This window comes from Triticum urartu, unplaced genomic scaffold (assembly GCF_003073215.2).
Source record: "Triticum urartu cultivar G1812 unplaced genomic scaffold, Tu2.1 TuUngrouped_contig_25, whole genome shotgun sequence".
Classification (NCBI taxonomy): Eukaryota; Viridiplantae; Streptophyta; class Magnoliopsida; order Poales; family Poaceae; genus Triticum; species Triticum urartu.
This window is the reverse complement of record NW_024112983.1, coordinates 142,303-154,186: the sequence shown is the minus strand read 5'-3', so window position 1 is coordinate 154,186 and position 11,884 is coordinate 142,303. Positions and strand designations below refer to the sequence as shown.

The 11,884-nt window shown below is 45.3% G+C and overlaps 1 long non-coding RNA gene across 1 annotated transcript; it reads left to right on the top strand.

Moving 5' to 3' along the window:
• The first annotated feature begins 10,767 nt into the window (after positions 1 to 10,767).
• LOC125526993 lies at positions 10,768 to 11,637 on the top strand. The gene is made up of 2 exons (XR_007291934.1): positions 10,768 to 11,235; positions 11,382 to 11,637. It is a non-coding gene; the product is annotated as an uncharacterized LOC125526993 (long non-coding RNA).
• The last annotated feature ends 247 nt before the right edge of the window (positions 11,638 to 11,884 follow it).

Here is an 11,884-nt window from a genome sequence, read left to right as displayed (position 1 = left end):
GTACCTGCTCCCTTGTTGGAAAGTAGTACATCACAGAAAACTGTTTCTGCGACACCTACACCAATAAGTGAGGAAGTTAATGATCATGATCATGAAACTTCAGAACAAGATACTACTGAACCTCGTAGATCAACCAGAGTAAGATCCGCACCAGAGTGGTACGGTAATCCAGTTCTGGAAGTCATGCTACTAGATCATGATGAACCTACGAACTATGAAGAAGCAATGGTGAGCCCAGATTCCGCAAAGTGGCTTGAAGCCATGAAATCTGAGATGGGATCCATGTATGAGAACAAAGTATGGACTTTGGTTGACTTGCCCAATGATCGGCAAGCAATTGAGAATAAATGGATCTTCAAGAAGAAGACTGACGCTGACGGTAATATTACTGTCTACAAAGCTCGACTTGTCGCGAAAGGTTTTCGACAAGTTCAAGGGGTTGACTACGATGAGACCTTCTCACCCGTAGCGATGCTTAAGTCTATCCGAATCATGTTAGCAATTGCCGCATTTTATGATTATGAAATATGGCAGATGGATGTCAAACTGCATTCCTGAATGGATTTCTGGAAGAAGAGTTGTATATGATGCAACCGGAAGGTTTTGTCGATACAAAGGGAGCTAACAACGTGTGCAAGCTCCAGCGATCCATTTATGGACTGGTGCAAGCCTCTCGGAGTTGGAATAAACGCTTTGATAGTGTGATCAAAGCATTCGGTTTTATACAGACTTTCGGAGAAGCCTATATTTACAAGAAAGTGAGTGGGAGCTCTGTAGCATTTCTGATATTATATGTGGATGACATATTACTGATTGGAAATGACATAGAATTTCTGGATAGCATAAAGGGATACTTGAATAAGAGTTTTTCAATGAAAGATCTCGGTGAAGCTGCTTACATATTAGGCATAAAGATCTATAGAGATAGATCAAGACGCTTAATTGGACTTTCACAAAGCACATACCTTGACAAGATTTTGAAGAAGTTCAAAATGGATCAAGCAAAGAAAGGGTTCTTGCCTGTGTTACAAGGTGTGAAGTTGAGTCAGACTCAATGCCCGACCACTGCAGAAGATAGAGAGAAAATGAAAGATGTTCCCTATGGTTCAGCCATAGGCTCTATCATGTATGCAATGCTGTGTACCAGACATGATGTATGCCATGCTATAAGTTTAGCAGGGAGGTACCAAAGTAATCCAGGAGTGGATCACTGGACAGCGGTCAAGAACATCCTGAAATACCTGAAAAGGACTAAGGATATGTTTCTCGTATATGAAGGTGACAAAGAGCTCACCGTAATTGGTTACGTTGATGCAAGCTTTGACACTGATCCAGACGATTCTAAATCGCAAACCGGATACGTGTTTACATTAAACGGTGGAGCTGTCAGTTGGTGCAGTTCTAAACAAAGCGTCGTAGCGGGATCTACATGTGAAGCGGAGTACATAGCTGCTTCGGAAGCAGCGAACGAAGGAGTCTGGATCAAGGAGTTCATATCCGATCTAGGTGTCATACCTAGTGCATCGGGTCCAATGAAAATCTTTTGTGACAATACTGGTGCAATTGCCTTGGCAAAGGAATCCAGATTTCACAAAGGACCAAACACATCAAGAGACGCTTCAATTCCATCCGGGATCTAGTCCAGGTGGGAGACATAGAGATTTGCAAGATACATACGGATCTGAATGTTGCAGACCCATTGACTAAGCCTCTTCCACGAGAAAAACATGATCAGCACCAAGACTCCATGGGTGTTAGGGTCATTACAGTGTAATCTTGATTATTGACTCTAGTGCAAGTGGGAGACTGAAGGAAATATGCCCTAGAGGCAATAATAAAGTTATTATTTATTTCCTTATATCATGATAAATGTTTATTATTCATGCTAGAATTGTATTAACCGGAAACATAATACATGTGTGAATACATAGACAAACTCAGTGTCACTAGTATGCCTCTACTTGACTAGCTCGTTAATCAAAGATGGTTATGTTTCCTAACCATGAACAAAAGAGTTGTTATTTGATTAACGAGATCACATCACTAGTTGAATGATCTGATTGACATGACCCATTCCATTAGCTTAGCACCCGATCGTTTAGTATGTTGCTATTGCTTTCTTCATGACTTATACGTGTTCCTATGACTATGAGATTATGCAACTCCCGTTTGCCGGAGGAACACTTTGGGTGCTACCAAACGTCACAACATAACTGGGTGATTATAAAGGAGCATTACAGGTGTCTCCAAAGGTAGATGTTGGGTTGGCGTATTTCGAGATTAGGATTTGTCACTCCGATTGTCGGAGAGGTATCTCTGGGCCCTCTCGGTAATGCACATCACATAAAGCCTTGCCAGCATTGCAACCAATGAGTTAGTTGCAAGATGATGTATTACGGAAGGAGTAAAGAGACTTGCCGGTAACGAGATTGAACTAGGTATTGGATACCGACGATCGAATCTCGGGCAAGTAACATACCAATGACAAAGGGAACAAACGTATGTTGTTATGCAGTCTGACCGATAAAGATCTTCGTAGAATATGTAGGAGCCAATATGGGCATCCAGGTCCCGCTATTGGTTATTGACCGGAGATTTGTCTCAGTCATGTCTACATTATTCTTGAACCGTAGGGTCCGCACGCTTAACGTTACGATGACAGTTATTATGAGTTTATGCATTTTGATGTACCGAAGTTAGTTCGGAGTCCCGGATGTGATCACGGACATGACGAGGAGTCTCGAAATGGTCGAGACATAAAGATTGATATATTGGAAGCCTATGTTTGGATATCGGAAGTGTTTCGGGTGAAATCGGGATTTTACCGGAGTACCGGGAGGTTACCGGAACCCCCCGGGAGCCATATGGGCCTTAATGGGCTTTAGTGGAAAGGAGAAAGGGGAAGCCCAAGGTGGCCGCGCGCCTCCCCCCTCCCCTAGTCCTATTAGGACTAGGAGAGGTGGCCGCCCCCCCCCTCTCCCTCTTTTCCCCTTGGGGAATCCTAGTCCAATTAGGATTGGGGGGGGGGGAGTCCTACTCCCGGTAGGAGTAGGACTCCTCCTGTGCCCACCTCCTGGCCGGTCGCCCCCTCCCCCTTGGCTCCTTTATATACGGGGGCAGGGGGGCACCTCTAGACACACAAGTTGATCATTGAGATCATTCCTTAGCCGTGTTCTGTGCCCCCTGCCACCATATTCCACCTCGATCATATCGTTGTAGTGCTTAGGTGAAGCCCTGCGTCGGTAGAACATCAAGATCGTCACCACGCCGTCGTGCTGACAGAACTCATCCCCGAAGCTTTGCTGGATTGGAGCCCGGGGATCGTCATTGAGCTGTACGTGTGCTAAGAACTCGGTGGTACCGGAGTAACAGTGCTTGGATCGGTCGGATCGGGAAGACGTACGACTATTTCCTCTATGTTGCGTCAACGCTTCCGCAGTCGGTCTGCGTGGGTACGTAGACAACACTCTCCCCTCTCGTTGCTATGCATCACCATGATCTTGCGTGTGCGTAGGAAATTTTTTGAAATTACTATGTTCCCCAACATTAGAAGGTCCAAGTCCACCGGCGAAATCTACAATCACAGTATCACCTGCTCCACCAGCTGCAGCATCCTCTTCAACTGTACCAGCATCTCAACCAGTTACTCGTTCGTTTGCTCCGGAACTGGCCAGTTCCCAAGCTGCCTTCACACCTAACACTACTTCCGAAGCACTGCTGACACAATAGGACTTGGCAAGATCAGATGAACCTCATGAGCATCAACACCAAGACGCTACCTGATCGAGTCAAGCTGCAGTTGCATGCTCCTTTATATGTACTCTCACAGTTTGATGTACACTAACACTTTCCATATTCGTTGTTGAACTAGCACCACGGCGCAAGCGGAAACAGACATCAGGGATAATACTTGACAGATTAACAAAATCTAAAGGAGGAAGAATGGAGATCCATTTTGAGCCAAGTTAGTATCAGAGGCAGCCGTTGCCATTAGGTGTCATGCACGTATCCTCCCAACATGGATCCAGTACAGGAATGAGAAAGACAATACCCAGTTTAACACCTTCCTTGACCATTTATCCGTAAGTAATGTTATTCATCGCAATTAGTAATATTGTCTTGCTCTGTCCCATATTTTCTAGCTTCCTCCTAATAAGACTCACATTCTTTTTTCAACAGATGAGGTTCAAGTTGGATCCGAAAGATGATGCAACTAGACAAGCATGCACTCATGTTTTTCAGTCTGCTCTGCGACAGTATCGGTACCACCTTAGAAAATATCACTTTGAAGGCAAGGCTAACAATGAAATCGCCCAAACATCTCCAGTGGAATATATTCTAGATGAAGACTGGACAGCCCTTGTTAAACACTGGTCTGATCCAAAGTATCAGGTAGGCTATATGTATTTGATCAGACCACATATTGAACTTGTATTTATGCATGTGCCTTACAGGTGTATCTTCTTCTAGGCTAACTGTTTGAAGAACAAAACCAACCGTTCTAAAGTGAAATTCCAACAGACCACAGGATCTCGTAGCTATATTCCACACTGCGAGGCTCTTGTAAATAGCTGCTATTCCTTCTTTTTTTGTGCCATATTATCGTATCTATATTGACTTGTTCCAAATATAGAGGAAATCCCATGTGGACCAAAAAGAACCTGAACTGAATGCAGTGCAAATATTCAAGGATTGCCACACCAGCAAGATGAAGGGCATGAGCACACCAGTTCAAGCCGCTGTTGTAAGTCCTTACTCCGCCTGCCTTGAACTGATTGGTACTGTGATGTGTTCATTTAACTACTTGGTTTGCAGCCAATGTCAGTTACTATGTTCACTTTTATTCACAGTTTTCTTAACGTATCATTTCACCTTACATGGTTTAAAAGAGATGAAGGATATTCTTTTGGTCTTGATCTGTAATCTAGTTGTTATGTTCAAGTGCGCACACAATGATAAAATAGCCTGTTTGTTTTATATATGTTTGCCCATGATATGAATGATGTCATACTATGTTCATCCTACTTTAAACCATGTCTCTTTATCCTTAGATATCAAGGAATGTGAGGAAATAGACAATACAGTAGGCATGCTACATGGACATATGTTCCGAAAGTGATTTTATTATGTAGTTGGCACTACAATACATGCTAATGTATTACATTAGTTCACCAAAATAAGTTATGTATAAACGTTTAACCTACTTTGTTTGTTTTTGTCTCATTAGTAACTTATCTGGTACACTAATCTACAAGTTCAAACTTTCAGGAAGCTATGAAACAAATGATTGAACAGCCACAACCACCTGAAGGTGACGAGGCTACTACAGGCACAATGTCACCTCTTGCTGCAGTGCGTCAGTATCTCTCCACTAACAGTGCAAAAGGCACCTTCCTGCGTAATTCTGGGTTGGTTGTCAAGGTAACCTCGTCCAAATCTCCTACTGAACAAAATCTTCCTGCTAGACAGAGTGATATATCTGTGCTCCAGACACAAGTCCAATCCCTAATGGACGTTGTTTCGGAAACAAGAATAGTGGTTGAGAAATGTCGTCAAGATATGAATGGTTTTGAAACCAAACTATCAGACATTCGCTTCGTTGTTCAAGAGCAATGGCGGAAAAAAGGTGGAGATCATGCTGCTCCATCAGATTCTACAGCCTGAAACATTAGCACTCAGGTCAAATGATCTGTGCTTCTATACATCTGATGGTGCTTTTATCTAGAAGGACTGTAATCTTTATGCCAACGGGCCTTTTGTTGTATGGTTGGAATTTATTTTGTTGTGATACAACATTTATGATGCTGCCTCAGGCTGCAGTAATTACGACGCTATTTTTGTATAGTGTAGGTTTATCTTAGTAATGTAATCGGCCGAAAGCTTCTTAGGAGCCCAACAAGCCAACATTCGTCGGGCCCATTCCAATTGGGCTAAAAAGATTATGGGCCGAAATTGGCATGTAGCCCACTAAAAATATCTGGGCCTAAATCAGCATAAGCTTTCATATTTTTCTGGTAGGCCTATGCCCATAGTGGGCCTTTAACAGGCCTAAACATTATTTGGGCCCTCAGTAAAAATAGGCCATTTATAGGTGTAAATATCTCGAGCCCATAAATACATGGGCCTTTAATAGACCAAAAGTGAGATTGGGCCCTGATTGTGCCAAATAACCCACTGGACTTTAACAGGCCAAAATTCGGACAGGCCGTAAATGCGCCGACCTAATACACGGGCCTTTAACAGGCCGGAACTTCGGTCGGGCTAGATTATCGTCATTTTTATATGGGACGTTAATGGGCCCGATATGACGTTGGGCCACATATGGCCCATGGTTTACGTCCGGCGTTAACAGGCCGAAAATGACAACAGGCCGAAAGTGGCCCAAAGCTATAGTGGGCCTCGAACAGGCCGAATGTCAGACATGGCCGAATATGACCCAAATCCTTCACGGTCGTTTATGGGCCGAAAGTTTTGATGGCCTGTAAATGGGCCCAAATGAAGCCGGACCTTTAACAGGCCGGAAATACACCAGGCCGTAATTCGGCCCAATTACTTAGCGGACTGTTAACGGGCCAGAAGTGACAATGGGCCGCGTTGATGACAAGTTTAGGAAACACTGTTGACGGGCCGATTTGACAGAGAATGTTGGGCCTTTAGCTGGGCCGGCCCATTATGGTCGGCAGAATCTTGTGGGCCTTTAGCTGGCCCGGCCCATTATGGTCTGCAAAATCTTGTGGGCCTTTAGCTAGGCCGGCCCATTATGATCTGCAAAATCATGTGGGCCTTTAGCTGGGCCAGCCCATTATGGTCCGCTAAATTTTGTGGGCCTTTAGCTGGGCCGGCCCATTATGGTCCGCTAAATCTTATGGGCCTTTGGTTGGGCCGGCCCATTTAATCTTTGTGGGTCACTTTTGGGCCGGTACACGTGTCAACATATCATAGGCCCATCTCGCCCGTTGGATCCATCAGCCAATCAGAATTTTACACGTGGAAAATCGGCATTGGTCGTGGCTGTTAACGGGTTATCGGATCCAAAATCCGACCCGATAGCTTAACAGCGTTCCATTACGGTGGATGCCACGTGTCGGTCACCCTTGACGAAAGCATTTCTGTGACGCGCGATTTATCGTCATGGAAGTGGACACTTCCGTGATGATAATTTTGGCAATGTCATGGAACACTTCTACGACAGCACAGGTATGACTATCTTGATTCTATCATAAATTTGTCATGGATGTACATGCATAACAGAAAACGCGACCTACTGTGACAAACACGTATCATCACAGAAGTGTATTTTTTTGTAGTGAGTGAGCATGTGTATGACTCAAGGGGATACTGATACATCTCACCTCGGGTTTTATAAAGTATCGCGAAGTAAGGGGAATAGCACATGATAACCAAAGTTTCACTCGAATGTTATTCTTGTACTCATAGGGGTCGATATGGATGTCCACTATTTCGCTATCGGTCATTGAATGAAAGGAGTTTTGTTCATGTCTATGTTTTACTGAACCTATAGGGTCACAAGCTTAAGGTAATAATGATCTACTAAGTGTTAGTAGGATAGAAATAATGATAATATATTTTTGAAACATTTCACTAATATTCAAAATAGTTTCAAAAGGAACCAGAAGCATTTCGGGGTCATCGAAAGGGTTTTGGAGTTTATTGGGCAATATCGGGTATTTTCGATAAATAATATATAGGTGGAAAATATTTCCAGTGATGTTAAACTAATAATAAAAGGCTCTAGTAATTGTTCAGAGGCCTTTTATTTAATTTAATATCAACGGGCCTTAAAAGGCAAAGTGGTGGAAGGAGGCCACAAAGGCCCAATAGGGGGTGGCGGCCCCTTAGCCATAATTGGGAGGCTGAATTGGACAAAGGGGATGATTCCTCCTTCCCCTAGGGCTGGCGCAAGGGGGGCGAATCCTTCCCCATGTGTGGCTCCCCCCTCTCCCCCTCCAACCTATGTATACTAGAGGTTTTGGGCACTTTTACACACACAAGTTTTGGAGCCTCCTCTAGTTCTCTAGTCTAGTTATAATTGTTCCAATTAGAGCTAGATCCAGTTCCTCTAATCCTCATAATTAGATGTCCAGTGTGGTTCTAATCTGCTCCCTCTAATTATCTGGCGACGATTAGCTCTGTATGATGAAGCACTGCCGGATCGTGAAGACCGTACGCTTGCAATCTGTGGAGAGCTCATGCTTTCGGTCTTCCTTCAAGGGATTGTTCGTGGGTGATTTGTGGGATCATTCATCTACGGTTTGAGGGCCTCCAAGAACAATCTACACTGACTCTTCTACCGCTGCAACTCGGAGTTGGTAACGATCCGATCCGAACCTCAACTTCATAGTGTTCTTGGGTGATCGTAGGGCGATTTTTTTTTGTGCTATGTTCCCCAACAGGACATCCTTCATCGCGTTCCTTGAACACTTCTCCAAGATGACCACAAACTGAGCACCAATCTAGGAGACATTCATATTTGACTAAATAAATCTGGCGTTTCAGATCCCAGATCATTGAAACAACATTCTTGAGCGGCTTCCTAACATCAATTATGACCCAAATGCGGAAAAAGTTTCCCGTGAAGTCATGGTTTTGGGTCTCGGCATACCACACTTCACCCACTTTAGCTGCTAGGGCAGGAACCATATGGGAATATATGTCGGGATCGTCGTGGATTTGGATCCATAAATCAAGTGTGTTAAGCTGAATTGGTGTTGGCTTTGTCACCCCATCATAAGGCGCAATCAAGACTGCGTTACCTCAGAAGTGCCATGGCCCTCCTTGCGTCACACATTCCCAATCACCCAAACAAAAGAACTGCAGGGTATATAGATTGTCCTCTAGTGGCCGAAACTTTGACTTTGCGTGAGATCCCAAGCAGAGTGCATGTTCTTCAAAAACCAGAACTTACTGTAGGGTTTTCCATGTTTACCCTAGCAAACACCATCCATCTGTTCACCGCAGGCGGAGCTTCTTTTTCATCGAAGACAACATTGTCTATGTCCTCCTCCCGGAGACCCAACTCCTTCATCAGGCAGGTTGTTCCATCCATCGATGAGGAACATGATGACTTGCCCATCACAAAGATTGGAACCCTAACCCGAATAAGGAGATCGGGTTGTTGATGGAGCCCTAGGTCACCCAACACCCTTGAGCGAGGCGAAGATCGGGTGGCGGCTGCAAGAGCCACCCATTGATCGGTCCGAGCCCCAGTACGAGGGGAAGGTCAACGGTAGGGCAAAAGACTCACGACGGTAGGGCAAAAGACTCACGGCGGCTGCGAAGATCTTCTTTTTCATCGAAGACAACATTGTCTATGTCCTCCTCCCGGAGACCCAACTCCTTCATCAGGCAGGTTGTTCCATCCATCGATGAGGAACATGATGACTTGCCCATCACAAAGAGTGGAACCCTAACCCGAATAAGCAGATCGGGTTGTTGATGGAGCCCTAGGTCGCCCAACACCCTCGAGCGAGGCAAAGATCGGGTGGCGGCTGCAAGAGCCACCCATTGATCGGTCCGAGCCCCAGTAGGAGGGGAAGGTCGACGGTAGGGCAAAAGACTCACGACGGCTACGAAGATCGCCTTCGGGAGAAAAAAAAGCCCTAACCCTCGCGGCAGGGAAAAAGACTGCAACTTTTTTAGTTAGAACATGCAAGCCCCTTATTCGTAAGCATCACCTCGTGTATTTGTACCGGTTGTACTTGTAGTTCTAAGCAGGCCCAAGTCCGAAAATAGCAGCCCGTGGTCTAGTCCAGCAATGGTAGAATCAAACCGGCAACCTCCTCCATCGAGGTTCACTACACTGACCAACCCACCACCCAACCTTGTGTGACTACGTACATCTTTCTCATCCTTTTCTTCCATCTACTTTCCTTTTCCCTTTTTTCTTCTTCCTGGTTCAATTAACTTTTTCTGCAAAATCGATGAACTCTTTCTTAAATTTTGATGAATTGTTTTCAAATTCGATGAATTTTTTTTAATTCGATGAACTTTTTTAATAATTCGATGGTTTGTTTTTCAAATTCGATGAACTTTTTCATATTTCCTTTACTTATATGAACCTTTTTTCTTTTTTTAGACAAAGATTTTTTTAAAAAAACTCTTTTTTAGACAAAGCGAAGCAGCAGAAGCGAGCGAACTCCTCTAAAAAAAGGAGCGAGTGAACGACTTTTTTTGAGACAATCCACGAGTCCCGCATCGGTCCGCTGACGCGTCTGGATGTCCATTTTCTCCGTAAACTGGTGACAAACAAAGGGGGTTTCGTGGAAGTTTGGACATCCATCTGGTTAATCAAAAGGCACCACGTACTGTCTTTACTCTTCGCCCGCTCAGAATGGCTAGCATTTGGTGGAAGACCTTGTGCTAATTGCGCTAAATTTCACGGAAAGTAGTGTGGAAGGCGTTTATACATTTGGCGGAAGGTGCTAATTATACTTGATTAGGCGATCATGGCTAGATTAGGTGGTGGTGTTTTCTTAAGGAGGAAGGTTCTTCGTTTAGTAGCTTCATTTGGCTGAAGCGCTTTCCGCCAAATTTCTTATGAGTAGTTTCGTTTGGCAGGACATGGTAGCCTTCATTAGTTGTGTTTAGTAGTTTTATTTACGGAATCAATAACTTCCGAACGTGCCATGTTTTCCATCCTGGTCCTGAATGTGCTTTGCGCCGTAGGATCATTAGCACGAATATTAGAGCAGGGAGATCAGCCATGTCACCCTTTTTTTATTCGGAAAATAAACGCCTCGTCACGAACGCCTCTCGGGTCTTATCCTCTTCCCCCACCGCCCATTCTACATCCCACCCATCTCTCTCCTAGGGGCACACTCAGGAGAGCGACCATGCGGCGGTGACGTCGGAGAGGAGGCAGGTGGCGGCGGAGACCAGGAAAATAGTTCACGGTCTCGCAGCTCCACTAGGACCAACGTCGTGGTGTCGAGCGGCGGAGACGAGCGGGTTGTGCCGTCTCCAAGGGCGGGCAGAGAACTCGACGACGAGGGCGTCGAGCTTGAGCCAGGCGAGCGGAGGCGGCGCTACGTGCGGCGGGCGGTGAACTCGGCGACGAGAGCGTCGAACTTGAGTCAGGCGAGCGGAGGCGGCGCTGCGCGCGGCGGGCGGCGAACTCGGCGACGAGGGCATGTACGCCTCCGGCTTATGCACCAGCAACTGCTTTGAAAGGAGGCGCGGGTCAACGGAGCGCTGGCGGGGGTGGCCAATTCACAGGTACTTTTCTCCCCTGTAATCACCTATGCTGTCAACCCGTAGTGTTAAGAGAAATGGCTCGTTCAGGGCGCTGCGAGTTGCGAGATTGATTGAGGTTTCATTCCAAATGTGTGTAACCGGTGGTGAATCTGTGTGTTGACATGTAGGATCGCGCGGAGAAGGTTGGCGGTGTGAAAGTTTAAGATGATGAGCTCGACGTTGCTATCGTTGGTGGAGGCATGGTGGGCTTGGCTGTTTGCTTGTGTAGTGTGTAAGTATTGATGCCTTCGTGTACTTCTCTTCCTTCGATTAAATTGTTCATGAGGTGAGCTTAGTGTTACGTTTAGGCTGAGAATCGATCCCAGCATTAGTTATAAAAGGAAACTTGGCACCATTGGAATAAAGTTCTCAGAGATTCTTCCAGCCATTTTTACTAGTTTAGTATGAAGTACTAGAAGAACGCTCGTGGGTTGCAACGGTGTGACGCCCCCGATTCAATCGTACACTAATCATGCACGCAAACGTGTACGATCAAGATCAGGGACTCACAGGAAGATATCACAACACAACTCTAAAACATAAATAAGTCATACAAGCATCATAACACAAGCCAGGGGCCTCGAGGGCTCGAATACAAGTGCTCGATCATAGACGAGTCAGCGGAAGCAAC